Source organism: Nicotiana tomentosiformis, chromosome 5 (assembly GCF_000390325.3).
Source record: "Nicotiana tomentosiformis chromosome 5, ASM39032v3, whole genome shotgun sequence".
Taxonomy (NCBI): Eukaryota; Viridiplantae; Streptophyta; class Magnoliopsida; order Solanales; family Solanaceae; genus Nicotiana; species Nicotiana tomentosiformis.
The window spans coordinates 5145982-5152735 of NC_090816.1; positions in this window are offsets into that span (position 1 = coordinate 5145982).

Sequence of the window (6754 nt, forward strand, 5' to 3'; positions counted from 1 at the left end):
AGCAGAGGAGTCAGCCTCCGACTACAGCACCAGCTACCTCACCATCCGCCTAGTCAGCTCGGGGTGGAGGTCAGTCAGCTAGGGGTCGCCCTAGAGGGGGAGGCAGATCAGGGGGTGGTCAGACCCGTTTCTATACTCTCCCTGCCAGACCAGATACTATTGCTTCAGATGCTATGATTACAGGTATTTTCTCAGTTTTCCACAGACATGCCTTAGCATTATTTGACCCTGGTTCCACGTATTCATGTGTCTCCTCATATTTCGCCCATTTTCTAGATATACCCTATGAGTCCTTAGTTTCATCTGTATATGTATCTACTCCTGTGGGCGATACTATTATTGTGGACCGCGTATATCGGTCATGTGTGGTGACTATTGGGGGTATGGAGACCCGAGTAGATCTATCGTTGCTCAGTATGGTTGACTTTGATGTGATATTAGGTATGGATTGGTTATCTCCATGTCATGCTATTCTAGATTATCACGCTAAGATGGTGACGTTGGCTATGCCGGGAATTCTGAGGGTTGAGTAGAGCGGTTCTATAGATTATGTATCAATTAGGGTGATTTCATATTTGAAGGCTCAGCGCATGGTTGAGAAGGGCTGCCTATCTTATTTGGCTTATGTGAGGGATGTTAGTGCAGAGACTCCTGTCATTTATTCTGTTTTGGTGGTACATGATTTTTCGGATGTGTTTCCTGCAGACCTACTGGGCATGCCGCCTGACAGGGATATTGACTTTGGTATTGATTTGGTACCGGGCACTCAGCCCATTTCTATTCCACCGTATCGTATGGCACCGGCGGAGTTGAAGGAATTGAAAGAACAGCTTCAGGAACTCCTTGATAAGGGGTTTATTCGGCCTAGTGTGTCACCTTGGGGTGCACCGGTTCTATTTGTGAAAAAGAAGGATGGTTCCATGAGAATATGTATTGATTACAGGCAGTTGAACAAGGTCATAGTCCAGAACAAGTATCCTTTGCCTCGTATTGATAATTTATTCAACCAGCTTCAGGGAGCGAGGGTGTTCTCCAAGATTGATTTGAGGTCCGGTTATCACCAGCTGAAGATTCGGGATTCAGATATTCTCAAGACAGCTTTCAGGACCCGATATGGCCATTATGAGTTCTTGGTGATGTCTTTAGGGCTTACCAATGCCCCAGCATCGTTCATGCATTTGATGAACTGTGTATTCCATCCCTATTTGGACTCATTCGTCGTTGTATTCATTGAAGACATCTTGGTGTACTCTCATAGCTAGGAAGAACACGCTCAGCATTTGTGGGATGTATTGCAGAGATTGAGGGAGGAGAAGCTTTATGCAAAGTTCTCTATATGTGAGTTTTGGCTCAGTTTAATAGCATTCTTTGGGCACGTGGTGTCCAGTAAGGGTATTCAGGTGGATCCAAAGAAGATAGAGGCAGTGCAGAGTTGGCCTAGACCGTCCTCAACCACGGAGATTAGGAGCTTTCTTGGTTTGGCGGGTTACTACCGTCGCTTTGTGGAGGGATTTTCATCTATGGCATCGCCCTTGACCAAATTGACCCAAAAGGGTGCTCCATTCAGGTGGTCGGATGAATGTGAGGAGAGCTTTCAGAAGCTCAAGACTGCTTTGACCATAGCTCCAGTGTTAGTTCTGCCATCAACTTCAGGTTCTTACACCGTGTATTCTGATGCCTCGAGGATAGGCATTGGTTGTGTTTTGATGCAGGAGGGTAGGGTGATTGCATATGCCTCACGCCAGTTGAAGACCCATGAGAAGAACTATCCTATCCATGATCTTGAGTTAGCAGCCATTGTTCACGCCTTGAAGATTTGGCGTCATTATTTGTATGGGGTTCATTGTAAGATCTATACTGATCACCGGAGTCTGTAGTATCTGTTAAAGCAGAATGTTCTTAACTTGCGACATCGGAGATGGTTGGAGCTTCTTAAGGACTATGATATCACTATTTTGTACCATCCGGGGAAGGCCAATGTGGTGGCCGATGCTTTGAGTCGCCGGGCAGAGAGTTTGAGGAGTTTAACATATCTTCCAGCAGCAAAGAGACCTTTGGCATTAGATGTTCAGACCTTAGCAGGACAGCTTGTCAGATTGGATATTTCAGAGCCTAGTCGGGTATTGGCTTGTGTGGTCTCCAGGTCTTCTCTTTATGACTGTATCAGGGAGCGTCAGTATGATGACCCTCACTTGCTCGTTCTTCAGGATAGGGTTCGGAGAGGTGATGCTAGGGATGTGACTATTGGTGATGACGGGGTGCTGAGAATGCAGGGCCGGATATGTGTGCCTAATGTAGATGGGCTTCGAGAGCTGATTCTTGAGGAGGCCCACAGCTCGCGGTATTCCATCCATCCAGGTGCCGCGAAGATGTACCAGGATTTGAGGCAGCACTATTAGTGGAGGCAGATGAAGAAGGATATAGTTGGGTTTGTGGCTCGGTGTCTAAACTGTCAGCAGGTTAAGTATGAGCATTAGAGACCGGGTGGCTTGCTTCAGAGGTTAGAGATCCCTGAATGGAAGTGGGAGAGGACCACTATGGACTTTGTAGTTGGGCTCCCACGGACGTCGAGGAAGTTCGACGCTATTTGGGTTATTTTGGATCGGCTGACCAAGTCCGCGCACTTTATTCCAGTTGGTACTACTTACTCTTCAGAGCGGTTGGCTAAAATTTATATCCGAGAGATCGTTCGCCTGCATGGTGTCCCAGTTTCCATCATTTCAGATAGGGGTACTCAGTTCACATCGCAGTTTTGGAGGGCCGCGCGGTGAGAGTTAGGTACTCAGGTTGAGTTAAGCACAACTTTTCACCCTCAGACGGACGGGCAGTCCGAGCGCACTATTCAGATATTGGAGGACATGTTGCGTGCTTGTGTCATTAACTTTGGGGGTTCATGGGACCAGTTTCTTCCACTCGCGGAGTTTGCATATAACAACAGTTATCAATCGAGTATTTAGATGGCTCCGTACGGGGCTTTGTATAAGAGGAGGTGTAGATCTCCGATTGGATGGTTTGAGCCGGGTGAGGCTAGGCTCTTAGGTACAGACTTGGTCAAGGACGTATTAGATAAGGTGAAATTGATTGAGTAGCGGCTTTGCACGGCGCAGTCCAGGCAGAAGAGCTACGTGGATAGGAAGGTCCGTGATGTGTCTTTTATGGTGGGGGAGAAGGCTTTGCTGAAGGTATCACCCGTGAAGGGTGTTATGAGGTTTGGGAAGAGGGGCAAGTTGAGCCCCTGGTTCATTGGGCCTTTTGAGGTGCTTCAGAGGATAGGAGAGGTGACTTATAAGCTTGCCTTGCCACCCAGCTTGTCGAGTGTGCATCCAGTGTTTCATGTTTCCATGCTCCGGAAGTATATTTGAGATCCGTCCCATGTTTTGGATTTCAGCACGGTCCAGTTAGAGGGTGATATGACTTATGATGTGGAGCCGGTGGCTATTTTAGATCGGCAGGTTCGAAGGTTGAGGTCAAAAATATAGCTTCAGTGAACGTGCAATGGAGAGGTCAGCCTGTGGAGGAGGCCACCTGGGAGACCGAGCGGGAGAAGCGGAGCAGATATCCACGCCTATTCGAGATCCAGGTTTGTTTCTAGACCCGTTCGAGGACGAACGAATGTTAAGAGGGGGAGGATGCAACGACCCAGCCGGTCGTTTCGAGAGTTATAACCCCGTTTTCCCTATTCCTACTTCTTTTTGTGTTATTCAGCTATATTATGTTATATCAGGTTAGTGGGTTCGAGTCCGGAAGGAACTCGGAGTGAAATGAGACACTTAGTCTTAAAATTGAAAATTTGAGTTAGAAAAGTGGACCGGATATGAACCTATGTGTAAACGACCTCGGATTTAAATTTTGATGATTCCAATAGCTCCGTATGGTGATTTTGGGCTTAGGAGCATGTCCGAAATATTATTTGGAAGTCCGTAGAGGAATTAGGCTTGAAATGTCGAAAGTTTTATTTTTGAGAAGTTTGACCGAGGGTTGACTTTTTGATATCGGGGTCAGAATCCGATTCTGAAAATTGGAATACCTCTGTTATGTCATTTAGGACTTGTGTGCAAAATTTGAGGTCAATCGGACGTGATTTGATAGGTTTCGGAGTTATTTGTAGAAATTAGAAATTTTAAAGTTCATTAGGCTTGAATTGGGGTGTAATTCATGGCTTTAGCGTTGTTTGAGGTGATTTGAGGATTCTACTAAGTTCGTATGATATTTTAGGACTTGTTGGTATATTTGATTGAGGTCCCGAGTGCCTCGGGTGAGTTTCGGATGGTTAACGGATCAAAAATTGAACTAGAACAGTTGCTGCAATTTTCTTCTGTTGGAAATTTGCTTCTGCCCAGAAATCGAGCCCAGATGTGAGCACAGATCGAGCTCAGGGTCAAGGGCCACGATCAAAGCCCAGATCGAGCTCAGGGTCGAGGGCCACGATCGAAGCCCAGATCGAGCTCAGGGTCGAGGGCCATGATCGAAGCCATGATCGAGCTCAGGGTCGAGGGCCACGATAGAAGCCCAGATCGAGCTCAGGGTCGAGGACCACGATCGAAGCCATGATCGAGCCCAGAGTCGATGGCCACGATAGAAGGCATGATCGAGCCTAGGGTCGAGAGTCACGGTCGAAGGCCGGGTCGAAGACATAATCAAGGGCCATGATCGAGAACCAGGATCGAGGGCCAGGACTGAGGACCAGGATCGAGGACCTCGATCGAAGGCCAAGATCAAGGCAGAACCGAGGATGTCTGGGCAGAATTATAAAAACAGGGACTAGATTACATGATTTTGAGGTGTAAATCGGAGATTGGAACTTAGAAATTTGGAAATAAGATTTGTAGATTCAAGGGTCGAGTTGAGGTCAGATTTTGGTAAAATTAGTATGGGTAAACTCGTGGTTGAATGGGCTTTCGGATTTTGTAACTTTTGTCGAGTTCCGAGACGTGGGCCCCACAGGCGATATTTGAGCTAATTTTTAGATTTTTATGGAAAAATCATTATTATCTTGTGGAATTAATTTCAATGAATTTTATTGACTGAAACGAATTATTTGTGACTAGATTCGAGGCCTTCGGAGACCGATTTGCGAGGCAAAGGCATAGCAGAGTAAAAAGTTTCACGTTTTGAGGTAAGTAACGATTGTAAATCTAGTCCTGAGGGTATGAAACCCTGGATTTCGTATCATTCTACTATTTTGAAGTGATGCACATGCTAGGTGACGGGCGTGTGGGCGTGCACTATTGGGGATTTGTGACTTGGTCTGTCCCGTAGCATCTATAAAGTTGCATACTTTGTTGAAACCATTGATACTTATATGTTTTAGAAAGCTTTTCTGTAAATTGGGCGGAATGCCATGTTTGGGCCTTGCGCCAATGCTGTTTGGACCCTTAGGGGCTATTTCTTACCATTCTCTCACTGTTTTCGATTGAAAATCTATACTCAGTCATGTTTATACTTGTTTACCGCATAACTCAGTTTTATGACTCTATTTTGATGCATATAAATGTTTTGGGCCGAATGCCCTGTTTTACTGAAATGCCCGAGTGGCCTGATTTGTGAGGATGAGTGTGGATCGGGGCTGCCCGCCAGTAGCATACTTTTTGACTGAGTGAGGTCGAGGGCCTGATTTGTGAGGATGAGTATGGATCGGGGCTGCCCGCCTGCAGCATACTTTATTGTTATCGCATGTGAGTTGTCCGTGCAGATTATATCGCTTGGGCTGAAGGAGCCCCTCCGGAGTCTGTACACACCCCCATTGAGCGCAAGTACCTACTGAGTACGAGTGCCGAGTGTCGAGTGCTGAGTGACTGGGAGTCAAGAATGATTGTGAGGTATGCTCGAGTGGCAAGAGTGATTGTGAGGTATGCCCGAGTGGCAAGAGTGATTGTGAGGTATGCCCGAGTGACATGAATGACTGTGAGGTTTGCCCGAGGGGCTGTATATGAGTGATGTTTTGCTCGAGGGGCTGTTATTGATTTCATCATTTTTGCTCACCTTTGTATTGAGCCTTTGTTTGAAAAACTGTTGGAAAAATGTCTTTAAATGATTTTTTTTTTACTCGAACTGGGTTTAAACGAGATGTTTGATTCAAATCCTGATTTTTTAAAGCATGTGGTATTTTACTAAGATTTGCTAACATGAACGTTATATGCTTTATTGCTCGTCACTACTGCTCAGTCTTTATTTATTGTTGTTACTTACTGAGTTGGCGTACTCACTTTACTCCCTGCACCTTGTGTGCAGATCCAGGTGTAGCTGAACACGGTAGCGGTTATTGAGTGTTCTGGTTGCAGATTTTCTTGGAGATAGCAAGGTAGCTGTTTTGCAATTGCAGCCCCTGCTCTTCTCCCTTTTATCTTCCTCTAGTTGTATTTAGCTATTTTCCCGGCTGAGTTAGCCTTGATATTGTTAGACAGATTGTAGGCTCATAACTAGTGACACCCCGATGTCGGGCTTTTCTTTTCCGCACTTCTGGTTTTCTTTGATTTGAACTCTTTAAATGGAGGTTTTTTGTTAAATAACCTTGAAATTATCTTTGAAATGAAAATATCGGTTTGTTTTGGAATTGAGTCGGTTTGCCTAGTTCCACGATAGGCGCCATCATGATAGAGGTTAGTTTGGGTCGTGACAGAATATATCGTTGCACCTTTAGTTGATGTCAACGGGGAGTGAAAGGATTTGTATAGCTGGTAAACGAGCATGGGCTCAGGATGGTTTGTTGGTTTAGTGGTAATAGTACTCGGTGCAGCGTTGTTAGAGGATATCA